Source organism: Pseudophryne corroboree, chromosome 2, assembly GCF_028390025.1.
Source record: "Pseudophryne corroboree isolate aPseCor3 chromosome 2, aPseCor3.hap2, whole genome shotgun sequence".
Lineage (NCBI taxonomy): Eukaryota > Metazoa > Chordata > Amphibia > Anura > Myobatrachidae > Pseudophryne > Pseudophryne corroboree.
The window spans coordinates 284,584,049-284,611,445 of NC_086445.1; the positions used below are offsets into that span (position 1 = coordinate 284,584,049).

The following is a 27,397-nucleotide window of genomic DNA, read 5'->3' on the forward strand; positions in this document are numbered from 1 at the left end:
GGGTCTGAGAACTTCTCCTACTAAGGCCCCCCTTGATTGGGAAGTACACCAGCGGGATATCTCTGCACCCCAGCCTTTTCCCCACACTCCAGCACTGAAGGAGTTCAACTTAGCTACATACATAATAAGCACCCCTTTCAGTGGGGAGTCGGGGTCGACGCTCCAGTGAATACGTGCTGGCAATGCCAAACCCTACAGCCGGTCCCTAGACCACCTCAAGCCCTGTGGGGTTGGGGATCGCAGATCATCGACAGCCCCTGCCGTACCGCCCACGGGACGAGACTCCCTGCTCTCCCGGAATAACGGATTTGGGCATAACTCTGACCTACTTTGTTCCACCCCTATACTCTTAATCCTCCCACTCTACGATCCCGATGCCTTATATCTGCAAGACCTCTGCAATGTGAGTGCTCTCCAAATTGTGCATCGCCACTCATGTTCATCTGAATAACACGTACACACCACCAATGTGACTGAGTTCTCCTGTTTCACCACTATCAGCTGATTGGACCCACCCCTGAAGTACGTCTCTTTGTGCCTCCTACACGCGCTATTACCGACGAGAAATGGCTCCTAAAAAAAACAAGGAGATAATACCCCCCAAGGTCTCCTACTCCACTCAAAAGTCCCTCCAAATTTCCCCTCTACAAAATGTCTCCTCCCCCTCCGCCATGCCGGACCCCACGGGATCTAGTGTCCTAACTTCTGCTCTCTCAATGTCAGGTGTGGATTGCGAATCGGATGCCCCCCTAACTGTGAGATCCCTATGTCAGATTCTCTCCGCCTTCAAGTCTGAACTTTCTAAGGATCTGACCTCTGCCGTCCGCGAGGTCAAGACTGAACTGGTAGCATTGGGAGACAGAACAGACCATCTAGAACGTAAGATGGAAGAACTGGTCGCCTCCCACAATGACCTGCTTTCATCCCATGATCGTCAACAACAAGACCTGGACCAATTCAAATCCAAACTGGCAGATATGGAGGACAGGTCAAGGCGGAATAATATCAAAATTAGAGGCATCCCAGACTCAGTTACCAACTCAGAACTGGAATCCTACGCCACTGCCTTATTTAGGAAGCTTCTCCCAACGGCGGACACCTCGGAGCTCATGATCGACCGCATCCACCGACTCCCTAGACCCCGTACCGTTTCATCTGACCTCCCTAAAGACACCCTCCTTCGTGTTCATTTCTTCCCAGTTAAGGAGCGTATTATGAGGGCCGCTAGAGAATCCAAGAACTCCGATACTTTGGGGGGACTTCAGATATTTCAAGATTTCTCAGCTGCTACTATTGCAAAGAGACGTGCTTTTACCCCCATCACCCTGGCATTGAGGTCCCACGACATTCACTACCGCTGGGGATTCCCAGTTAAATTGATAGTCTCGTACGAAGATTCGACCTATATAATTTCCTCCCTAGATGCGGGGGTGAAGCTTTTGATGGACTGGGACATCTCTATCCCGAAGCCGCCTACCTCGATAAGAGCTACCACTGTCCGACAAGACTGGGCGCCCTCTTGAGCCACCGGACCGCCACATCGGGTCCTCTCAAAATTTACTCACTGACACCTCCGGATCACGGAGATTGTAGACCTCCTACCCCGTCTTGGGAAGATATAAGTACTTTTTCTGTTTTTCTTCCTCCAAAGGACATAATACGACTTATTACATGTTTTCCTCCTTGGTCTACAAGTTACAGGCTTACTCTTTCACATGTTGTTTAAATGTTGTTTCCTATTAAGGGGCGATGCTTTGCCCGCTGATTACTACCCACTAAATCCCTGTTGGTGCCCCATAACGCACCTCCCGGTTAATTAGTGAAATTTACACTAGATGTACGTGCTTTATTCTTGTTATATCAGTAATTATATTGGAGTGGCGGTGCATGTTCACCCAGCCCGCCTCCACCTTTTTCTGTACTACTGCAAACCCCCGAATCTTTTTCCCCTTCCCTGCAGTAGTCATGCAGGTCCAATATACCGGACCTTTTCTTTTTGATGTTTACCTCCTACTCCCCTGTTTTCAACCCAACCCATGCCATTCCCGCATGCTCCCTCCTCCCCTGAGCTCCAGACTTGATTCATTTCCCCGGTCACAACTGCCCATCAGTACTCGGTACAGGTACGCTACAGTAGATCAAGATAGATTCTTCTTTCTCATGTCTAACATATGTTTACAATGCTGAACCTTATATCTTTAAATGTCAAAGGACTGAACTCGCCCAATAAGCGTAGGCTGGCCCTCTCCTCCTTCCACCAGCAAAAAGCTGATTTTGTAGCACTACAAGAAACACACTTTTCTTCTGCTAACCCTCCCCTTTTTAAGAATAGTCACTTCCCTGTGGGATACTATGCCAATGGCCCATCCAAGAGGAATGGGGTAGCTATTCTTTTTAGCAAAAATGTCTCCTTTTCCCTACAGTCTCAACTTTCAGACAAAAATGGCCGTTATCTTATTCTCACTGGCCTCCTGGATGACAAGCCGGTTACCCTGGTATCCCTGTATGCACCTAACTCTAACCAGGTCCCCTTCCTACGGAAATTATTCCTCATTATACGCAATACACTAAAGGGTTCTCTGGTAGTCTTGGGTGACTATAACCTTGTTCTCGACCCTAAAATGGACAAGTCCCGCCAATTCTCCCAAACTGTACCCACTACCCTCTCTGGCCCCTCCCTGGCCCCTCCCTGGCCTTTCGCAATCTGCTTGCGGAATTTGACCTTTATGATGTCTGGAGAACACATAACCCCTCGGGTCGGGAATACACATTCCACTCACTGGTCCACAACTCTTACTCTAGAATAGACTTGATCTTGTGTGATAAATGGTCTCTCCAGAGAACTAAAGACGTTGATATTCTACCAATTACATGGTCTGATCACGCCCCAGTTCTCTGGAAATGGAATCTCCAGGGTACTTATAACCCTCCCCTCCAATGGCGCTTATACCCTTACCTATTACATAACCATGTGTCTAAAAAAAATAATCTCCGACTCCATTGACTCTTATTTAGCTACTAATTCCCCCCAAGATACTACCCCTATTAACCACTGGTGTGCTTTTAAAGCCGTTACCCGTGGAGCCGCAATCCAGGCTGGCGCTACCCTCAAAAAACAGGCCCACCAAATGCAGAAGACACTAGAAGCTGACCTGATAGACCTTGAAGCTAAGAATATAGCCCATCCCTCCAAAATCCTTAAAAACGAGATCTCTAATGTTCGTGGCCAGCTCCAAAAGTTGCTCCTCGCCCGCACCCAAGCGGCTCTTAACAGAATGCGCCACAAATTCTACCTTCTAGGCAATAAAGCTGGCAAAATGTTGGCACGGAAACTACGTGTTCAACAAGCCAGGAACAGGATTAAATGCATTTATTCTGCCACCAAACAAAAAATCTTGAACCCCAAAGATATAACGAATCAATTTGCAGAATATTACGCCAAATTATATAACTTAGCAACTGACCCTTCCACTCCCCAACCCACCCCCTCGTCTATTTCTTCTTTCTTAGAAAACCTTTCTCTTCCTACTCTCACACAAGATCAGCTGTCTTCACTTAATGCCCCTTGGTCGACGGCTGAAATCTCCGCCGCTATTAAAGCCACCCCTAGGAATAAAGCCCCTGGCCCAGACGGCTTTGTTTCTGACTTCTATGCCACTTTTCATGACGTCCTCTCTCCCCACCTGACTGCGCTCTACAATACATTTTCAGATCACGGTTCCCTCCCCCCGGAACTCCTAGAAGCGCGAATTGTCACTATCCCTAAACCAGGAAAAGACCCCGCCTATGTACATAACTACCGTCCAATAGCACTACTCAATTGCGACATCAAATTCTATGCCAAAATGATTGCAACACGCATTAACAGATTCCTCCCATCGCTGATACACCCGGACCAGACTGGCTTCGTCCCTGGGAGGCAAGCGTCTGATAACACGCGCCGGGTCTTCAACCTAATAGACTCCATATCTGGGGACCAGGGCCTTCTCTTACTATCTCTAGATGCAGAGAAGGCCTTTGACAGATTAAATTGGTCATACATGCGTGAAACTCTCCTCAGATTCGGATTTAGAGATCGCATCCTAACCTCTATTCTAGCACTATACAGCTCTCCTACGGCCCGAGTGTTCAACGGAGGCTTCTTGTCCGACCCTTTCCCCATCACAAATGGCACCAGACAAGGCTGCCCCCTATCACCTCTAATTTTCGTCCTGTCAATTGAACCCCTAGCAACTAAAATACGAGAGAATCCCCACATCCCGACACTCCAATTCGGTACGTCTTCCCATAAACTAAGCCTCTTCGCAGACGATGTCCTCCTCTTCATCTCTAACCCCACCACAACTCTTCCTGTCTTACACTCAGTCCTGGATGCCTATAGCCTCGCATCTTACTATAAACTTAACACTACCAAAACAGACGCCCTTCCCTTTAACCTATCTCACTCCATCTCTACACTCCAAACCTCCTTCCCGTATAACTGGCGGAAACACACAATAAAATACCTGGGTATCAACATCCCTGTCTCCATTACAGACGTCTTCTCTGTCAACCTCGCCCCGCTGATAGAGTCTTTGGAAGCACTTACGAAATCCTGGTCATCCTATGAGGTTTCATGGCTGGGACGTATGGCGGCATTTAAGATGTCCCTGCTACCCAAGCTAATGTACCTCTTTCGCACGATTCCATACCCCTTTCCGAAGAAGTACATCCAATCTTGCTCTTCTATCATGTCGAAATATATCTGGTCTTCTAAACCACCCTCGATGGCTCTCTCAAGAATGGTCCTGCCGAGAGCATATGGAGGCCTTAATATACCTAATATTCCCCTATACCAAGAAGCTTCTCTCCTAGCCCCCATTAAACATTACTTCACAGCCCACCCACACATCGGTTGGATGGAGCTGGAACAAATTCGAGCAAACCCAATCCCTTTAGCTGATCTATTCCGCATCCCAAAATCGCTCCGACCTACTCACTTAAACCTCCTCCCCTCCACGCAGGCTTCACTACAAACCTGGGACAAATTATCGGCCTCCTTAATTCCCCCTATTTCCCATATCCCCCAGATATCCATCACCACCCTAGCACTGATGATTCCCCATCTCAATCTAACTAAATGGAGACGAGCTGGGATACTATACTTAGGCGACCTACTCGATGGACTCTCTCTAAAACCCTTCTCCTCTCTCCAGTTGCAGTACTCTCTCCCACCCACAGAACTCTTCCACTATATGCAAGTGGCACACTGGTGGAGGACGATCCCTCCTACCTACTCAACGCTACACACAACTTCCTACACCCTTTTTGCCCGCCTCTCCTTACCCGAATCCAAAGGCGACATAACATACTGGTACAACCTACGGATAACCCCTACTTCCCCTTCCAAGTCTAGCGCCCAATTAAAATGGGAACAGGACTTGGGAAGAACCCTATCCCCAAACGACTGGCGCCAAGTCTTCTTAACCTCGTACTCTATGTCCCAGTGTTTAAACCACACTGAAATGCATATAAAACTAGTAAACAGATTGTACCAGACCCCAGACCGAATTCATAAATTTTGGCCCTCCCATAGCAATAAGTGCTGGAGATTGTGCGGCTCGATAGGCCATATCTTCCATATATTCTGGACGTGCCCAAAGATCATTAATTACTGGTTAGAGGTATTTGATCTAATAAACAACGTTTTGTCAATTCAAATTACGCCAGACCCGACCCTAGCATTACTTCAAGTTGTCCCCCCCTCAGTCCCACCTCCGGCTAGATATGTCCTAGGCCACATCTTGATAGCCGCCCGTGCCAACCTGGCTCAAATGTGGAAACAACCCACATCCCCCACCCTGTTAAGAGTGATCCATAAGATGAACCACCACTTCCTCATGGAAACAGAATGTACCTCCTCATCTCTCAACTCTACTTCCCTCAAAACACGCTGGTCCCCGTGGCACCGCTATATCACCTCGACTGAAGGGTCTCATTACTCTCATAACCCCACCCCAACCCCTTCTAGTTCAACTGTCCAACCCGACAGGGCCTGAATCTATGTGATGCCGTCTACTACCGCTCTCTCCTATAACAGGGTGGTTCTATACCCCCCTTGCCTGTTGAGAGACGACCCCAGCTTTGATTCCCCTCAATGTCTTCTCCCAATCTACACCTGTTAGCTTTAACCTCTAGAACTAGATTATTATCCCCTTACAGCATTGTAATGATTTTCTGTGTGTCTTAACCTAACTGATGCATAATGTTTGTTCGGTACTGATGTACTACCCCCCCAATTTCAGTCTGGATGCCCATTCCCCCCCCCCCCCCATACCTCTGTATCCCTTCCATATCTACCCTTGCAATGTAGTGTTGTATCACCCCCCTTTTTTTGTTCTGTACCCCATAAAAGTGATTCTGTTTTCTCAATAAAAAACTATTGATTCAAAAAAAACAAGTGGCGGTACCGTCTATAGATAGGGCCGTCCTCAAGGACCAGCTGACAGGAGGCTGGAAAATATCCTAAAAAGTATATACACACATACTGGTGTTATACTGCGACCAGCGATCGCCTCAGCCTGGATGTGCAGAGCTGGGGTGGCTTGGTCGGATTCCCTGACTAAAAATATTGATACCCTTGACAGGGACAGTATTTTATTGACTATAGAGCATTTAAAGGATGCATTTCTATATATGCGAGATGCACAGAGGGATATTTGCACTCTGGCATCAAGAGTAAATGCGATGTCCATATCTGCCAGAAGATGTTATGGACACGACAGTGGTCAGGTGATGCAGATTCCAAACGGCACAAAGGTGTATTGCCGTATAAAGGAAGAGGAGTTATTTGGGGTCGGTCCATCGGACCTGGTGGCCACGGCAACTGCTGGAAAATCCGCCGTTTTTACCCTAAGTCACATCTCTGCAGAAAAAGACACCGTCTTTTCAGCCTCAGTCTTTTCGTCCCTATAAGATCATATCTGCCCAGGGATAGAGGAAAGGGAAGAAGACTGCAGCAGGCAGCCCATTCCCAGGAACAGAAGCGTTCCACCGCTTCTGACAAGTTCTCAGCATGGCGCTGAGACCGTACAGGACCCCTGGATCCTACAAGTAGTATCCCAGGGGTACAGATTGGAATGTCGAGACGTTTCCCCTTCGCAGGCTCCTGAAGTCTGTTTTACCAAGGTCTCCCTCCGACAAGGAGGCAGTATGGGAAAAAATTCACAAGCTGTATTCCCAGCAGGTGATAATTAAATTACCCCTCCTACTACAAGAAAAGGGGTATTATTCCACACTATATTGTGGTACTGAAGCCAGAAGGCTAGGTGAGACTTATTCTAAAAAATTTTTTGAACACTTACAAAGGTTCAAATCAAGATGGAGTCACTCAGAGCAGTGATAACGAACCAGGAAGAAGGGGACTATATAGTGTCCCGGGACATCAGGGATGCTTACCTCTATGTCCCAAATTTGCCCTTCTCACTAAGGGTACCTCAGGTTCGTGGTGCAGAACTGTCACTATCAGTTTCAGACGCTGCCGTTTGGATTGTCCACGGCACCCCGGGTCTTTACCAAGGTAATGGCCGAAATGATGATTCTTCTTCGAAGAAAAGGCGTCTTAATTATCCCTTACTTGGACGATCTCCTGATAAGGGCATAGTCCAGGGAACAGTTGGAGGTCGGAGTAGCACTATCTCGGATACTGCTACAACAGCACGGGTGGATTCTAAATATTCCAAAATCGCAGCTGATCCCGACGACACGTCTGCTGTGCCTAGGGATGATTCTGGACACAGTCCAGAAAAAGGTGTTTCTCCCGGAAGAGAAAGCCAGGGAGTTATCCGAGCTAGTCAGGAACCTCCTAAAAACAGTGCATCATTGCACAAGGGTCCTGGTAAAAATGGTGGCTTCCTACGAAGCAATTCCATTCGGCAGATTTCACGCAAGAACTTTTCAGTGGGATCTGCTGGACAAATGGTCCGGATCGCATCTTCAGATGCATCAGCGGATAACCCTATATCCAAGGACAAGGGTGTCTCTCCTGTGGTGGTTATAGAGTGCTCATCTTCTAGAGGGCCGCAGATTCGGCATTCAGGATTGGATGCTGGTGACCACGGAGCCCAGCCCGAGAGGCTGGGGAGCAGTCACACAAGGAAAAAAAAAAAATTTCCAGGGAGTGTGATCAAGTCTGGAGACTTTTCTCCACATAAATATACTGGAGCTAAGGGTAAATTTATAATGCTCTAAGCTTAGCAAGACCTCTGCTTCAAGGTCAGCCGGTATTGATCCAGTGGGAAAAACATCACGGCAGTCGCCCACGTAAACAGACAGGGCGACACAAGAAGCAGGAGGGCAATGGCAAAAACTGCAAGGACTTTTCGCTGGGCGGAAAATCATGTGATAGCACTGTCAGCAGTGTTTCATCCCGGGAATGGAAACTGGGAAGCAGACTTCCTCAGCAGGCACGACCTCCACCCGGGAGAGTGGAAACTTCATCGGGAAGTTTTTTCCACATGATTGTAAACCGTTGGGAAATACCAAAGGTGGACATGATGGCGTCCCGTCTGAACAAAAAACGGGACAGGTATTGCGCCAGGTCAAGAGACCCTCAGGCAATAGCTGTGGACGTTCTGGTAACACCGTGGGTGTACCAGTCGGTGTATGTGTTCCCTCCTCTGCTTCTCATACCTAAGGTGCTGAGAATTATAAGACGTAGAGGAGTAAGAACTATACTCATGGCTCCGGATTGGCCAAGAAGGACTTGGTACCCGGAACTTCAAGAGATGCTTACAGAGGTCTTATGGCCTCTGCCGCTAAGAAGGGACTTGCTTCAGCAAGTACCATGTCTGTTCCAAGACTTACCGCAGCTGCGTTTGTCGGCATGGCGGTGGAAAGCCGGATCCTAAGGGAAAAAGGCATTCCGGAAGAGGTCATTCCTACCCTGGTCAAAGCCAGAAAGGAGGTGACCGCACAACATTATCACCACATGTGGCGAAAATATGTTGCGTGGTGTGAGGCCAGGAAGTCCCCACAAAGAAATTTCAACTCGGTCGTTTCCTGCATTTCCTGCAAACAGGAGTGTCTATGGGCCTCAAATTGGGGTCCATTAAGGTTAAAATTTCGGCCCTGTCGATTTTCTTCCAGAAAGAATTGGCTTCAGTTCCTGAAGTCCAGAAGTTTGTCAAGGGAGTATTGCATATACAACCCCCTTTTTGTGCCTCCAGTGGCACTGTGGGATCTCAACGTAGTTCTGGGATTTCTCAAATCACATTGGTTTAAAACCAGTCAAATCTGTGGATTTGAAGCATCTCACATGAAAAGTGACCATGCTCTTGGCCCTGGCCTGGACCAGGCGAGTGTCAAATTGGTGGTTTTTTCTCAAAAAAGCCCATATCTGTTTGTCCATTCGGACAGGGCAGAGCTGCGGACTCGTCCCCAGTTCTCTCCCTAAGGTGGTGTCAGTGTTTCACCTGAACCAGCTTATTGTGGTGCCTTGCACCTACTAGGGACTTGGAGGACTCCAAGTTGCTTGATGTTGTCAGGGCCCTGAAAATATGTTCCAGGACGGCTGGAGTCAGGAAAACTGACTTGCTGTTATCCTGTATGCACCCAACAAACTGGGTGCTCTTGCTTCTAAGCAGACTATTGCTAGTTGGATGTGTAATACAATTCAGCTTGCACATTCTGTGGCAGGCCTGCCACAGCCAAAATATGTAAATGCCCATTCCACAAGGAAGGTGGGCTCATCTTGGGCGGCTGCCCGAGGGGTCTCGGCTTTACAACCTTGCCGAGCAGCTACTTGGTCAGGGGCAAACACGTTTGCTAAATTCTACAAATTTGATACCCTGGCTAAGGAGGACCTGGAGTTCTCTCATTCGGTGCTGCAGAGTCATCCGCACTCTCCCGCCCGTTTGGGAGCTTTGGTATAATCCCCATGGTCCTTTCAGGAACCCCAGCATCCACTAGGACGATAGAGAAAATAAGAATTTACTTACCGATAATTCTATTTCTCGGAGTCCGTAGTGGATGCTGGGCGCCCATCCCAAGTGCGGATTATCTGCAATACTTGTACATAGTTACAAAAATCGGGTTATTATTGTTGTGAGCCATCTTTTCAGAGGCTCCGCTGTTGTCATACTGTTAACTGGGTTTAGATCACAAGTTGTACGGTGTGATTGGTGTGGCTGGTATGAGTCTTACCCGGGATTCAAAATTCCTCCCTTATTGTGTACGCTCGTCCGGGCACAGTACCTAACTGGCTTGGAGGAGGGTCATAGGGGGAGGAGCCAGTGCACACCACCTGATCGGAAAGCTTTACTTTTGTGCCCTGTCTCCTGCGGAGCCGCTATTCCCCCATGGTCCTTTCAGGAACCCCAGCATCCACTACGGACTCCGAGAAATAGAATTATCGGTAAGTAAATTCTTATTTTCTCATAGTCCGTAGTGGATGCTGGGCGCCCATCCCAAGTGCGGATTGTCTGCAATACTTGTACATAGTTATTGTTACAAAAATCGGGTTATTATTGTTGTGAGCCATCTTTCAGAGGCTCCTCTGTTATCATGCTGTTAACTGGGTTCAGATCACAGGTTATACGGTGTGATTGGTGTGGCTGGTATGAGTCTTACCCGGGATTCAAAATCCTTCCTTATTGTGTACGCTCGTCCGGGCACAGTATCCTAACTGAGGCTTGGAGGAGGGTCATAGGGGGAGGAGCCAGTGCACACCAGTTAGTCCTAAAGCTTTCTTTAGATGTGCCCAGTCTCCTGCGGAGCCGCTATTCCCCATGGTCCTTACGGAGTCCCCAGCATCCACTACGGACTATGAGAAATAGAATTATCGGTAAGTAAATTCTTATTTTTTGCACCATCACGCCGCTATGCACCAATGCCTGGTGCAGTCGTCTGACGTGCCGGCGCATTGCAGTGCATAGACATGCGCAGTACAGACCTGATCGCCCGCTGTGCAAAAACGCACAGCAGCGATCAGGTCTGAATTACCCCCAAAATCTTGGAAGTAGGAGTGGAAGGATGTTAATTGGTTGGGAGGAGAGATGACAGACATTTGTGAAATGAAATGGATGGATGAGAGAGTGACAGATAATGATGTCAGAGATGTAAATAGGAGAGGCTTTGGTAAGGGCTTTGTGAGTGTGAGGAGTTTGTAGTGGGTTCTGTAGGTGAAGCTGAGACAATGTAGGACTTGTAAGAGAGGGGAGACAGGGCAGCTGCATTGAGGACATATTGTAGTGGCAAAGGTGGGAGGTTACAGTAGTCCAGTCTAGACATGACCAGTGGATGGATGTGGGTCTTGGTTGCTTCCAAATTGAGAAAGAGTCTGATCCTGGAGATATTTCTAAGATGGAAACAGCAGGACTGTGAAAGGTACTGAATGTGAGGTTTGAAGGAGAGTGCAGAGTCAAGGTTATCTCCAAGGCTGCTTACTTGCGGACTAGAAGAGGCGGTGCTTTCAAATGATATTATCATATCAGGTTTAGACATCTTAAGTTTAAGAAAGCGCTGGGACGTCCAGGAGGAAATAGGAGGCGGACATCTGAAGATATGAGTAAGGACAGTGGGGGAAAGGGTCAGAAAAGGAGAGGATCCTGAGTGTTATCAGCATAGAGATGATATTGGAAGTCAAATGAACTGCTAAACCCACCTAATTAGGATTTATAAAGGTACAAGAACAGAAACTTGGGGACACCTACTGGTAGTGGAAGTGTGGAGGAGAAGTAGAATCCTGAGAGGAGACTTACGGTGTAGACACACGGTGATATTTTGACTTTGCGATTTCCCCTGAACTCCCCGGAGCCCTGAACCACCGATACTATCTTTACTTGAGATTCTGACTGTGCGATTTTGACTAAGTGCCAATTTTGCCTATACTTTGTACTATATAGTACACATTTTAGTCAAGACTGACTTGCCTGCACAGTCTATCTTTTCTTGCGATACCGACCCCACGGGAGCGCGCATTAGTATCGCACGCTGTGTACACACAGATCAATTTGTTCTAACTTAACTTACAATTTTGACTATATAGTCAAAATCGCAAGGTTACATCGCACCGTGTGTATGCACCTTAAGAAAGAACAGACAGAGATGCAAGAGGATGGCCATGGTGTCAAAGACAGCAGAGAGGTAAAGGAGAATGAACAGAGAGTAGTGGCCCTTGGCTTTGGCAGCCATGAAGTCATTTGCTGACTTAGTGGGAGCAGTTTTCTGTGGAGTGGAGAGGACAAAGACCAGCTTGAAATTGGTCAAGCTGGGAGTGGGGAGAAAGAAAGGCATTAAGGCGGATGTCCTCTCAAGGAGTTTGAAGGCAAAGGGTAGTAGAGAGATTGGGTGGTAGTTAGAGTGAATGTTAGGATCAAGGGTGGGTTTTTTAATAAGGGTAGAGACAAAGGGCATGTTTGAATGCAGAAAGGACAGTACATGATGGTTTAGGTACAAAAGGTTTAAGAGATGGACAGTGTGGGCACCTGTTGGCAGCAGTTAGAGAAGAAGCCAGGAAGGTACAAACTACAAGCATGAGGAGCTGAGCAAAAGTAGCCCTGACGGAAGTAAAATTGTGTAGGGCTTCAAGAGGATGGGGGAGGGGGTTACAATTTTTACACTACAATATAAAAAAATTGTAATAGTGCTGCTATTGGTGGACTGCAGGGGACAAATTTGTACCACTGTTTCATGTAATAGGCAAGTTTAAAGCAGTTGGCTCATTGTATTATTATGGTGCTACTGAAATGCAGATTGATGTGTTAAGGTAGTTACAGACCACAATGTGCATTAATGAGTGCTTTTTTATATATATATTGAAGTATGTAACATATTTTAAATGTACTGTTTAACAGAAAATATAAATAAATGTGGTACATATGTATATATTTTTTTTAAATGTATACTAGCAGTTCTCCCCTGACTTTGCCAGTTGTTTTTCCCTCCCCATTTTACTCCATCTCTTTCCATGCTATCTCTTCCCATCTTTCTCTCTTTCCCCCTCTGTCTGTTTCTCCCCATCTGACACTAATCTTTTTTTTCTTCTTTTTCTTACGTCCTAGAGGATGCTGGGGTCCATATTAGTACCATGGGGTATAGACGGGTCCACCAGGAGCCATTGGCACTTTAAGAGTTTAACAGTGTGGGCTGGCTCCTCCCTCTATGCCTTCTACAGACTCAGTGTAGAAAATGTGCACCGAGGAGCCGGTCACAGCTAGGGTAGCTCTACAGAGCTTCTTTAGAAAAGTTTATTTTAGAGTGAGTTTGTTTTACAGGAGGCTGTTGGCAACAGCCTGCCTGCAACGAGGGACTAAGGGGGGAGCAGTGTCCGCCCTGCGGGGTCTGAGCCACTGTCTCCGCTGACTGGACACTGAGCTCCAGAGGGGATAGATCTCTCCTCGCCGCAGGGGAACGCTCACCCCAGCAGCATGCCGCCACCCTCTTACAGAGCTGAAGTGTGGCGAGTGAGTCATCGGCTCCCTAACAAGCAGGGAGCTGATGTGAAGATGGAGGCTACAGAGTAGGAGCGCAGTACTAACTGCGCTCCGGAGAGGCTCAGCGGTACTTAGGTCCGGCGCTGTGAGGGGCGCCCTGAACCGGCGCCTTAACCCTGCACTGACCAGAAAGCCTGTCTGGGTCCGCGGTTCTCAGCCTCACAAAATCCTCAGGCCAGTATAATCTTGGAAGAGCGGGAAGATGGTGCCATTAATGGGGCAGAGCTTCTCCTCAGAGAGGACCCAGCAGCGTTCAGCACCGTTTTCCTGCCTGCAGATATGCTGCCAGTGGAAGAGCAGTCCCTTCAGAGCACCTCCAGCTATCTGTACGGTACCAGGGGGTTGTAGAAGGGAGGGGAGGCTGTGTAAAGACTGTGTCTCCTATTAAGGGACACAGTCAGCGCTGTTTAAGGGTTTCCCTGTACCTATATAGCGCTGTGTGTGGCTTGGCTCCAATTTCTGTGTCTCTCTGCCATTCTTGGGGGGGAAACTCTGCTCTGTACCCTGTGTGTATGTGGTGTGTACAAGCAAACATGTCTAGAAACTCTGTCTCATATGCTGCAGAGGATTTATCTTCTCAGCAAGATCCCATCCCATGTAATCAGGATTGCACTGTTGTAGCGCAGATCCCAGCTAGAGAACCGGAGTGGTTACCCTCTCTTAGGGGGGCTATTTCTCAGATTTCTGAAAAGGTTGCAAGGACTGAGCATGCAACTCGAGTATTGCAGTCCTCTATGGCAGTATGGTCCGATACTGCTTCCTTGGGGCCCCCTGCGGTACATTCTCACAAACGTGCTCTTGTCCAAATTATGCAGGATGACACAGATACTGATTCTGAAACAGCAGACTGTGATGGGGATGTGTCGAGGGGGTCGGCATCATTTGCTAAGGGGGTGCAGTTGATGATTGAGGCCATGCGGGATGTGTTACATATTTCTGACACACCTCCTGAGCAGGCTGAGGAGGCCTTTTTCACAGACAGTAAGAAAGCCCCTCTCACCTTCCCGACATCTAAGGAATTAAATGCTATATTTGAAAAAGCCTGGGAAAACACGGAGAAAAAATTCCAGATCCTTAAAATAGTTCTGTTTGCTTTTCCCTTCCCGGAAGATGATAGAAAAAAAATGGGAGTCTCTGCCTATAGTTGACGCCTCTGTCTCTAGGCTGTCAAAACAGGTGGTCTTACCAGTCCCGGGATCTACCGCGTTGAAAGACCTGGCAGATTGCAAAGTGGACGCTACGCTCAAATCCATATACACGGCTTCAGGGGCTATACTGCGGCCTACTATTGCCTGTGCATGGATTTCAAAAGCTATAGCAAAGTGGTCAATCACTCTGCAGGAGGACTTGACTGCGATGGTTAAAGGTGACGTTGATTTATTTTTACATAACATACAGGATTCTGCAGGGTTCCTGGTAGAATCCATGAAGGATCTGGGTTCCATGGCTGCGTGGATCTCCTCCATGTCCGTCTCTGCTCACAGGGGTCTCTGGCTGTACCAATGGTCTGCGGACACGGAATCCAGGAAAAGTGTGGAGAGCCTACCCTATACAGGTCAGGCTCTGTTTGGGGAGGCGCTGGATGCGTGGATTGCCACAGCTACCGCGGGTAAGTCTCCTTTTCTCCCCTCAGCTTCACCGGCTACGAAGAAGCCCTTTACTCCCAACACGTCACAGTCCTTTCGGCCCACTAGGCCTAGAAAGAACAAGCCCTCTCACACCTACTTTAGAGGTGGTCATGCCAAATACAAAAAGCCTGCTCCCGCAGGTTCCCAGGACCGGTACCTCAAAGTCCTCAGCATGACGGTGGACCGCAGAGCCTGGAGGAAGGTCAAGTGGGAGAAAGACTCCTGCATTTCAGCCACGTCTGGGTGTCATTTGGCCTGGATACAGGATATTGTGTCCTGGGGGTACAGGCTGGAGTTTCAAACTCTCCCACCTCACAGATTCTTTAAATCAGGCTTGCTGGCTTTGCCGGCAGACAGAGCTATTCTACTGGACGCTGTCCGAAAATTGGTAGTGTCCGAGGTCATTTGTTCCAGTTCCACCTCATCAGTTGACCAAAGGTTACTATTCGAACCTTTTTGTGGTTCTGAAGCCGGATGGTTCTGTAAGGCCAATTCTGAACTTGAAATCTTTGAACCCTTATCTCGGAGACTTCAAATTCAAGATGGATTCTCTGTTATCTCAGGACTGACGGAAGGGGAGTTCCTGGTGTCCCTGGACATCAAGGATGCGCACCTCCACATTCCCATTTGGTCGCCGCATCAGGCTTATCTCAGGTTTGCACTGTTAGACGATCATTATCAGTTTCAAGCACTGCCATTTGGTCTCTCCACGGCACCAAGGGTCTTCACCAAGGTGATGGCAGAGATGATAGTTCTCCTCCGCAAGCAGGGGGTGAACATAATTCCGTATCTGGACGATCTTCCGATCAAGGCATCGTCCAAAGAGAAGTTGTTAACATCCATTGCTCTCGCGACGCATCTGCTGAAGGAGCACGGTTGGATCATGAACCTTCCAAAGTCTCATCTGGAGCCGACAAGGAGGCTTTCTTTCCTGGGGATGATCCTTGACACGGAGGTGCAGAGGGTGTTTCTACCGGTGGAGAAAGCATTGGTGATTCAAACCATGGTTCGAGATGTTTTGAAGCCTGCCAGGGTGTCGGTTCATCAGTGCATCTGCCTTCTGGGGAAGATGGTTGCCTCCTAAGAGGCTCTGCAGTATGGAAGGTTTCATGCTCGATCCTTTTAACTGGATCTCTTGGACCAGTGGGTGGGATCTTACCTACACATGCACCAGAGGATACGTCTGTCTCTGAAAGCCAGGATTTCGCTCCTCTGGTGGCTACAACTACCTCACCTTCTGGAGGGCTGAGGGTTTGGAGTTCAGGACTGGATCCTTCTAACCACGGATGCAAGTCTAAGAGGTTGGGGAGCAGTCGCTCAAGAGGAGACCTTCCAAGGACTGTGGTCGAGTCAGGAGTCCCTTCTTCCGATAAACATCCTGGAGCTAAGAGCCGTATACAACGGACTTCTTCAAGCGGCACACCTTCTACAGGATCGGGCTGTTAAGGTGCCTACATAAACCAACAAGGCGGAACGAAGAGCAGGGCTGCAATGTCAGAGGTGACAAAAATCCTCCTCTGGGCAGAAAGGCACGCTGTAGCGATGTCTGCAATCTCCATTCCGGGAGTAGACAACCGGGAAGCAGACTTCCTCAGCAGACACGATCTCCATCCAGGAGAGTGGAGCCTCCACCCGGAGGTGTTCGAGGAGGTAACAGGATGGTGGGGGGTTCCTCACATAGACATGATGGCCTCCCGCCTCAACAAGAAGCTGCAGAGGTACTGTTCCAGGTCGAGGGACCCACAGGCAGTGACGGTGGACGCACTAGCAATGCCGTGGGTGTTCACGTCAGTGTATGTATTCTTTCCACTTCCTCTAATTCCAAGAGTTCTTCAACTTGTAAAAAGAACAAAAGTTCTTGAAATCCTCAGACTGGCCAAGGAGGGCTTGGTACGTGAATCTACTTCTGGAAGATCCAAGGCCCCTATCTCTTCTAGAGGATCTTCTACTGCAGGGGCCGTTCGCTTATCAAGACTTACCATGGCTACGTTTGACGGCATGGCGGTTGAGCGCCAGATCTTAGATCGGAAAAGGGTATTTCTGAGCGAGGTTATTCCTACCCTGATACAGGCTAAGAAGGGGATAACGTCTAAACATTACGATTGTGTCTTGGTGTGGATCCAAGAAATTTTCTGCGGTGGAGTTTCAACTTGGACGTTTTCTCCTTTTCCTGCAAGCAGGTGTGGATATGGGCCTGAGATTGGGCTCCATCAAGGTCCAGATCTCAGCTTTGTCCATTTTCTTCAAGAAACAATTGGCTGTCCTCCCTGAGGTTCAGACTTTTTTGAAAGGGGTTTGTGGCGCCAATGGCTCCTGGTGGACCAGTCTATACACCATGGTACTAATATGGACCCCAGCATCCTCTACGGACTACGAGAAAAGGATTTACAGGTAGGTAACCAAAATCCTATTTTCTCTCTCCCATTATTTCTATTTCCCATTTTCTCTTTCTCCCACTACGCTGTCTCTATATACCGCTTTTCTCTTTTTCTGTCATGCTGCTTCCCTCCTGTCACTCTCTGTGCCCTCTCTGTCCCATCTGCCTCTCTGTATTCTTCCCTTCATCTCTTATTATTACTCTCTCTTATCAGTCTCAGTACCTCTTCCTCCATGAGACTATCTTAATGAGTTTCTGTGTGATAACACACTTGTGGCATCTAACATGTTCATGCACCTTGATCACAAAATTTCTTTGTAAACAATATTTGCAGTTTTCTTACAGGGATTAACACAAAAAGATGCTTGGGGCTACTATCTCATGAGCAAGCCACGTAAAGCTGCCCATGGGAGAAGCAGCTTGTCCTGAGATCTACGCCTGCAGCCCTGATTGTATTCCACAGTGACTTGTCGATCGACATAGCGAAGCAGATGCTTACAGGAAACTTCAGGCCCCTGAATTGAACAGGAAAATTTTGGGGATATAGGGTATACTTGGCAAAAACACAGTCTTGCCTAGTGAGCAGTAACATTGTTTGTTTGGTTCTGTTGCATAACATGCAGAAACATGATCGGAACACCAACTTTCAGTGCGCCGAGTGTCAAGTGCTTGGTTTTTCCTTTATTGCTCCTCTACCTGATGTTATATATCGAGATCATACATACCTCTGTTTCTTTCTAGGTCACAAAGCTATACAATAGTGAAAACACAATCTAAGTTTATCCAGTAGATTTTGCGTGATGGCGGAACGAACAGCCAGACAAAAACGCAGAATCTTTTTTGCTTTCTCACTAGTTCATAAACAATCCCTAGAAGTATATTTCTCAAAACAAATTGCTATGTGTAGACACAACCCTTACAGTTTTATTATATGTATAGATCATTATACTGAATAGGGATGCACATTATATTATTACACTGATAGGGGTGCATATTATGTTTAACAATTAAAGGGCGCAATCGATTACTGTTCTAATAAAGGGGGCACATACGATTACTATACTAATAAAGAGGATATTTATTAGTAGAATAAAAGAGGTACAAATTGTTATTATAAAACAATTTATTACCAGTCCGTCAAAATGCCGGAACAACATAACCGTAATGTCGACGGCTGTGTGCGTCCGAACAAAGCAACGCTTGAATTGCTCTATTGAGCGCCATCTAGTAACCACCGGTGTGCAAAACATTTGAATTCCTTCCACAGAGGTGAGGAGCGGTGTTAGCTTGTGGGATTGCCATGCCCCTCTAGTTGATGACCACACCTACCCAATGCGTTCATTACACTCATACACAGCAGAATCGTCCCTATTCATTCCCATAGCTGCAGCAGCCATTCCATGTACCAGGGGTATTCCATCTCACATCAGTGCACATACAGCAGCTCCATGCAGTGCCTCACATCCGTGTACATACGGTAGCTCAATGCCATGCCTCACATCAGTGTGTATGCAGCATCTGTATGCCTCATCTCACATAGGTTAATATACAACATCTGTATAGTGATTAAGGGGTCTATTTATGAAATACTGGTTTTCTATCATGGAGATACCTGTTTTATGCAATGGAGTTTAAACACGGTCAACGGCACCCCATCTCAAAATCCATCTACATTAGTATTCCAGATTTACTGAATTTATTTGCATGATCTCTCTTGAGTAGCTGTCTTGTTATTGACAGATTTCTCCTTTAAACGACCTGTGTATTATCCTAGCCTTCAGTGCGTATAACCGAAGCTAACCGCATGAAGGGGCCTACGTATTAATAATCATGATATTGCAGTGATTTATTAACATTCCATTTTGCTGCGTTTCTTTTTTTTTTACCTTCACTTTTAATTAAAATATCTCTGCATTTTGGATGCATTTTTCACGTCTGTAAAAGAGTCCTCCGAGGAATAGGACACTGCACGTGCACATAGTGTTGGTTTCTGGAATCAGAGCTGGCTTCGGACGGAGGCTGCAGGAGGGGGACCGGAAGATCTTTCTCCTGCTACCATGCCTCCATAGGGTTAAAGCAGTTATACCATCTGAAGGTGGTGTAAATGAAAGTACATAAGGATCAGATAGTAGTCACCATTGTGATCTGTACTGCTAATTTGCATTCTGCAGGATGGATTTGTGAAGTCTCCTGCATTATGCTATTAGAACATTGCCACAAACTTCAGTTTCAAGATATTTGTGTATCTGTGAAAAGAAATATGCACTTTAGCTTGTAATGGAATCTTAAAATATTTGAATAGAACCTTATTGCAGGATATAACAAATTAACAATATCTATTATAAAATCTGAAAAAGATATTTGTATGGTTTTGGTACCTCATGTGAATGAAGTCTGGTTAAGAACAGAGGTTGGGTGTGGTTCATCAAATCGACAGTGTTTAGGTTGACAGTCACTAGGTCGACATGGATGGAAGGTCGACATGTGCTAGGTCGACAGATCTAAAGGTCGACCTGAGGATTTTTTTTTGTGTGTGTTTTCTTCGTAGAGTGACCGGGATCCCAAATTAGTGCACCGCGTCCCCTCGCATGGTGCCTTCGCTCCGCTACCGCTTTGCTCGGCACACTTTACCATTCCAATCGTAGTCCACGTGGATCGTTAAGTATGAAAAAATTCAAAAAAAGAAAAAAAATGTGAAAAACTCATGTCGACCTTTAGACCTGTCGACCCAGCACATGTCGACCTAGAAACCCTGTCGACCTTCCATCCATGTCGACCTAGTGACTGTCGACATATAGTGGTCGACCTAAACATTGTCGACCTAGACACTGTCGATCTTCAGACCGGATCCCCAGAGGTTAGGGAGGTATTTTTAGATCAGATGGTTCTTTGCATCCTCCCTCGTACAGTCCTAGATTAATTGCCTTTGTTCAGTCTGCTTTCTGGCAGTAGGTTGTTGCATTCTGTTCCACAGAAGTACCTGTCCCTCCTTGTTTCACTGCATTTTCACTTGCCTGTGTGATGCACTTTGCTCTGTGCGTGGTAAGGTGGGGCAGGGCGTTCCCTTTCCTACACTCTGTGTGTGTTGTCTTACCTGCACATTTGCATGTTTGACCTAGCAGGATAATTGGGCCCCAAGCTACATGGGCGTTACCTTTGCTCACAAACACTCAGTTTCATGTATGACTCATAAGGCTGAAGCAAAGATACCACTTCCCTAATCTATCGGGGCCATTTTAACACTACTGTCTTTTAGAGCCTTATTCTATACTCTGCAAGAAGGGGCTTCTGTGCATGCAGGGTAGTAAACGAATGAGAAGGTAGGTGCTTTCTGTTAAGTGTCTCATTGTTAAACAGTCTGTCTCTCTCTCTCTCTCTCTCTCTCTCTCTCTCTCAATATAAAATGAAAAGTCTGACAGCTCTCTGTGTGTGTGGATATAGCGCCTAACCCTCGGTTTCTGCCACTCTGATTATTTCATGTCCTGTCCCCTGATGCAGCAATGTTAATATACCATGTATTTGTCCTACTGTAAGTCATTGTTTTCTTGTTTTGCGCATTTGTTTATGTACTTTGTGCTGCGGAACTCTTGTGGCACCATATATATAAATAAATGATAATAATAATATGTTTAAAATTTTCCATCATACCTAAGGCTAGGTGCGCACCTGAACAACTTGCAATTGGACCAATTTTACTTCTTATTTCCGTTGAGCCCAGAACATAAGATAATAGGTGTATACACTGTCCATTATCGCATATGAACAACCAATATATAATATTATCTGGTCGTGTACGATTTTATCATTACTCCGTAAACACTACAACGATTACTGGCTAAATGTAATAATGGGCTGTGCTGTAAAAGGGATGTATCGCATTGTCTGATTGCCCGTACACACTACACGATCGGCACCTAATCGCACTCGAGATCATCTGGTTAGCCATGCAGCATGATGGCCAACCAGAGGATGTCGCATACGACCTGTGGGAGCGCACATTTGTACATACCCACTAGAAGATGTAGATGATTTATCGTTCCAATACAGCAAATTGGCCCAATATCGTTCAGGTGTGTGCCCAGCCGAAGTGTTCCACTTGATTCACGTAAACGGTAGCATCTTCTGTGTCATTCTAAACTTACACGCCCATGACCCGTTTGAAATCCAGTTTTCAATTTTCTTGTTTTTGTATCCTTGTAAAAAGATCCTTTTTGTAAATGAAAAGTGAGATGTTAGTGCTCCGTAGTTCTTTTCCTTGGAGTAGGACTGTGCCGGATAGTAGTGCCAGCTGCTCTGTTGCCTTTCACCATCCAGGAAAAGTTATTTGTTTTTATAGATGCGCTGCCTGCCATGATGGAAATGGATGTTGTATGGATAAAAAACATGTGATAGTAATGTACACTTTGTAAATTATCTTTTAACTTGTTAATAAATTGGTTAAATTAACTTTCATTTATATGGCTGAGCATCTCCTGTTGTAAGCATAAAAACGCTGAGAGTATTCCATATAGTATTCATGGATTATAATAGTTACTTTGTGACAGTGCAATGTTTGTGTGAATAGTATTTGACTTTTTTGTGAAATGTGGAACATCATATAGTAACGTGGGAAACGCTGCTGCTAAAGCTGGGTACACATTAGACAATTGCTTTAATTCTGATCGCTCTAACGAGATATCATTAAATGTGTACGCGCTATTGTGCGCTCCCGCGGGTCACCTGTCACATCTGAAGATCTGCTGTACATGCTGCCGAGTCGAAGATGTGACTGACGACTCCATGCATTTGTATGTGGCGGGGGAACGATATATTGTACGGTCATTCACCTGATTGGGCAGTGTGTATGGGCTGCACAATATATCCTTTTGCCGCATCTGCCGTTGTCTGGGGACACAGGTCGTCTAATGTAAATTATAATCATTACATTGTGACTATCTACAGACTGCTAGCCTGATGCAGGTCATACGAAACATGTTACTTCAGGCACATACTGTAGTGTACCATGTAGGAGCACATTGTATGAATTACAATTAAATAAAACTTGTAAATGTTTGTATTTGTGAAACAAGCCTTTATATGGGGTCTCAAAATAGTTTAAGTTTGACTGTAGTCCACAACAGTATGAGGTAATGGTGTGTAACATAGTCTCACATCCTCCAGTGGGCATCATGGGCATAGTGCATGCATCATGGTGCAGCCAAGCAGCCTAGTTCTATTTTGGGACAAGTTTTCTCTGATAGGTTGAACTTTGTTGCTCTTGCCAAATAAAGCAGCACATCCAGTAGAGTGCAGTCACATTATCTTCATGTGGAAATCATTGTGCTAAAGGATTAACATCAGTAAAGATTGGTAACTCTTTAACCAGAAATTCACACCGACATCGTGCACAGTCTGTAATCTCCGTACTGCCGCATCATTTTGAGGAGTTTGTATTACTTTAAGGATATGGACATGCTTGCCTACCTGCTCCAATTTTGTGGCAGAGTACCCAGCTGCCACGCAAATTAGATTACAGCTCCAGAATTCTCTCTGACACTGTCTCTGTTGTTTGAAAGCCATCCATCGGCATTTCGGAGTTGTGGGTAGCGGTGGCCGTCCAGCCCCTAGCACAGCAGTGTACTCAGCAAGCTAAGGAGGACTCTGACAGGCAGGGGGCATCCGCATCTGTGGAGGCTATTCTTGCTCCAAGATGGCTTTAAAAAAAAAAAAATATGTAAAGGACTCCATTAAAGTTACCACCAGAACTGCGTCATCAGGTCAATGGAGGCTGGGTGCCGAATGTCACAGGCATTAACTGCATTCTGGGGCATCGCTCCCTGACACTTTTCCTTGGGTGTCGGTTACTGCCTTCCCTGGGGGCAAGTAATGCCTGTGAGACTCACCACCTAGCCTCTCTTCCCTGTCTTTTGTCAGCATTTGGGTCTTTTAGTCCTGGTAGTATACAGGGAATGGAGTCAGGTAAATGTAAGATTTCCCCCTAAAATAACAATTACACATATATATATATATAGTGCATCCGGAAACTATTCACAGCGCTTCATTTTTCCACATTTCTCATACGTCCTAGCGGATGCTGGGGTCCACTTCATGACCATGGGTTATAGACGGTTCCGCAGGAGCCATGGGCACTATTAAGACTTTTCAATGTGTGTGAACTGGCTCCTCCCTCTATGCCCCTCCTCCAGACCTCAGTTTTAGAAATGTGCCCAGGCAGACTGGATGCACTCCAAGGGAGCTCTACTGAGACTTAAGTTAGGTTTTTTATTTTCAGGGAGAACTGCTGGCAACAGTCTCCCTGCTTCGTGGGACTGAGGGGGCAGAAGTAGGAACCAACTTCCTGAAGAGTTTCATGGCTCTGCTTCTGGCTGACAGGACACCATTAGCTCCTGAAGGGTACTGAACGCTAGCCGTGTCTAGATGCTCACTCCCACAGCACTCCGTCACCCCCCTCACAGAGCCAGAAGTCAGAAGACAGGTGAGTAGAAGAGGACAGATCTTCTATCAAGTAAAGTGACGGCTGAGGTACCGCATGGCTGGCGGGAGCGCAGCGCGCCATTGCTGCCCATACACACAGGCACTATAGGGTGCGGGGCGCGTGGGCCTCCCTGGGCAGCAAAAACACCTATAAACTGGCAAAAAGGGGGCATAAGATGCCCAGGCACAGCCCTACCCCCGCCAGTATAAATATTATGCAAAGTCTCTGAGGTAAAAACGCGCCATTGTGGGGGCGGAGCTTCTTCCTCGGGCAGCCAGCACACTGCTCAGCGCCATTTTCTCTCTCCTCAGGCTGCAGAGACATCGCTGGTCCTCCTTCACTTCTGACTACAAGTATCCGGTTGCAAAACGGGCTGGGCACAAGCGAATTTGGTGCTTTACAAGTGTGTTTTACTGTGTAAAAAGCGCTGCATGTCAGTGGGCATTCTGTGTTCACAGGCATTAGATACTGGCGCTGGGGTTGTGAACTGGCTGCTCCTAAACTGTGTCCCTCTGACAAATTTTACTGTGGGTCTGTCCCCTATAAGTCCCAGTGTGTCTGTGTGTGTGTGTTGTACACGTGTGTAAAACATGTCAGAGGCAGGGAGTTCCTCCCCGGAGGAAACCATTTTAGGGACACAGAGTTGTAATGTGGTGGCGCTGCCGGCACACCAAGAGCCTGCATGGGTGAAAGAAATACGTGATAGTATGCATCATATCAATAGGAGATTAATCTCATGCTGAATGCTGGAGAAAATCTGTGGAAGATGTGATTTTTCAGGGTTCTGTTCTTCCATCCGCAGGCGACCCCTCTGGGTCACATAAGAGACCATTTGCGAATGTTGTGAATACTGATACCGACACGGACACTGATTCCTGTGTCGACGATAGTGGCTCCAGGGAAATAGATCATAAATTGGCAAAAAATATACAATATATGATTGTAGCTATAAGGGAAGTTCTGGAAGTCACGGAAGCCACTCCTGTACCTCAGGAGATGGCTTATTTCTATAAAGAAAAGAAATCCAAGGTCACTTTCCTTCCAACGAGCTTAATACTCTCTTTGAAGGGATGTGGGTGAATCCCGAAAATAAATTTCGTATTCCCAAGAGAATTCAAATAGCTTGTCCTTTCCCGGTGGAGGACAGGAAAAAATGGGAGTCACCCCCTGTGTTAGACAGTGCACTTCACTAAAGGAGCCGGCTGACCGGAAAATGGAAACTACATTGAAATCCATTTATGTTGCAATAGTACACTGCTCAGGCCCACAATTGCTTGCGCATGGGTGAGTCGCGCTATTGAAAAATGGTCAGACAGCGTGTCATCAGAAATTGACACGATTGATAAAGATGAGATACTCCTTAAGTTAGGGAATATCAAAGACGCTGCCGCATACATGCTAGAAGCGATGAAAGATATTGTACTCTTGAGTTCACAAGCAGCTGCCATGGCAGTATCGGCTCGGAGGGCGTTGTTGATTCGCCAGTGGAACGCGGATGCAGATTCTAAAAGAAATATGGAGGCTCTCCCATATAAAGGTAAGGCCTTATTTGGCGATGGACTGGATGCGTTAGTCTCGGCGGCTACCGCAGGTAAGTCGACATTTTCGCCCTCTGCGCCTGCACCGGCAAAGAAGACATATCACCCGCACATGCAGTCCTTTCGGCCCAATAAATACAAGAAAGCGAGAGGTTCTCCCTTCTTTGCAGGTAGGGGAAAGGGAAAGAAGTCCGCAGCGGCTTCAGGTACCCCTACTTCTACAGCATGAGGCTGGGGCTCCCTTGCGGGAGGCCGCTCGGGTGGGGTCACGTCTCAAACTGTTCAGCCAAGGTTGGGTTCAGTCTGGCCTGGACCCCTGGCTTTTGCAGATAATATCCCAGGGGTACAAGCTGGAGTTTCAAGACGTTCCCCCATGCCGATTTTTCAAATCGAACTTGCCAGCTTCTCTTCCAGAACGAGAGGCAGTAACAGCGGCAATTCAAAAATTATGTCAGGATCAGGTCGTAGTCCTGGTACCTTTTGTCACAACAAGGGGAGGGATTTTATTCCAGCCTCTTTGTAGTTCCGAAGCCAGACGGCTCGGTCAGACCGATCCTAAACCTAAAAAATCTGAATCTCTACTTGAAACGGTTCAAGTTCAAGATGGAATCACTCAGGGCAGTGATTTCCAGTCTCGAGGAGGTGGATTACATGGTGTCAGTAGACATAAAGGATGCTTACCTGCATGTTCCCATTTATCCTCTTCACCAGGCTTATCTGAGATTCGCGGTTCAGGATTGCCATTACCAGTTCCAGATGTTGCCTTTCGGTCTCTCCACGGCGCCGAGGGTATTCACCAAGGTGATGGCGGAGATGATGGTCCTCCTTCATCAAAAAGGAGTCAATATAATTCCTTATCTGGGCGATCTCCTGATAAAGGCGAGATCCAGGGAGCAGTTGCTACAGAACATCACGCTCTACCTGTCCATACAAATTTTCCAAACTCACAGTTGGAACCGATGACAAGATTCTTTTCTCTGGATGATTCTGGACACCGAAGTTCAGAGAGTATTTCTTCCGGTGGAAAAGGCTCTGGAAATCCAGAAAATGGTAAAACAGATATTGAAACCATCAAGTGTGTCGATCCATCAGTGCATTCGGTTGTTGGGGGAAGATGGTGGCGGTCTACAAGGCCATACAGTTTGGCAGGTTCCACGCCAGAGTATTCCAGTGGGACCTGTTGGACAAGTGGTCGGGATCCCACCTACAGGATTTCACTCCTGTGGTGGCTACACAGCTCGCACCTACTAGAGGGATGCAGGTTCGGGATTCAGGACTGGGTCCTGGTAACCACGGATGCAAGTCTCTGAGGCTGGGAAGCTGTCACTTGGGCAAAGCTTCCAAGGAAAATGGTCAAGTCAGGAAACCTGCCTTCACATAAACGTGCTGGAATTGAGAGCCATTTACAACGGCCTTCAACAAGCGGTACATCTTCTTCAAGATTATCCCGTGCAGTCGGACAATGTAACAGCAGTCGCGTACATAAACAGGCAGGGCGGAACGAAAAGCAGAGCGGCGATGGCAGAGGTGACAAAGATCCTCCTCTGGGCAGAAAGACATGTAACTGCTCTGTCGGCAATTTTCATTCCGGGAGTAGACAACTGGGAAGCAGACTTCCTCAGCAGACACGATCTCCATCCAGGAGAGTGGGGCCTCCACCAAGAAGTCTTCACAGAGGTGACAAGTCTTTGGGGAGTTCCTCAAGTAGACATGATGGCATCTCATCGCAACAAGAAGCTTCAGAAATATTGTTCCAGGTCGAGAGACCCTCAAGCAATAGCAGTGGATGCGCTAGTGACCCAGTGGGTATTTCGGTCAGTGTATGTCTTCCCTCCACTTCCGCTGATCCCAAAAGTTCTCAGAATCATAAGAACAAGGGTTCGAGCAATCTTCATTGCCCCAGACTG

General features: G+C 47.0%; 1 protein-coding gene across 2 annotated transcripts in view; it reads left to right on the plus strand.

Moving 5' to 3' along the window:
• The window catches only part of ELF1 (E74 like ETS transcription factor 1), a 293,243-nt gene that overhangs the window by 92,806 nt on the left and 173,040 nt on the right, over nucleotides 1–27,397 (plus strand). The window contains exon 1 of one of the 2 annotated variants that reach the window (XM_063952880.1): nucleotides 20,699–20,797. The exons of the other annotated variant lie outside the window; for it this stretch is intronic. The gene's annotated coding sequence lies outside the window, so the exon portion shown is untranslated. Of the gene's footprint in view, nucleotides 1–20,698; nucleotides 20,798–27,397 lie in introns of those variants that run through there. 2 annotated transcript variants of the gene reach the window in all.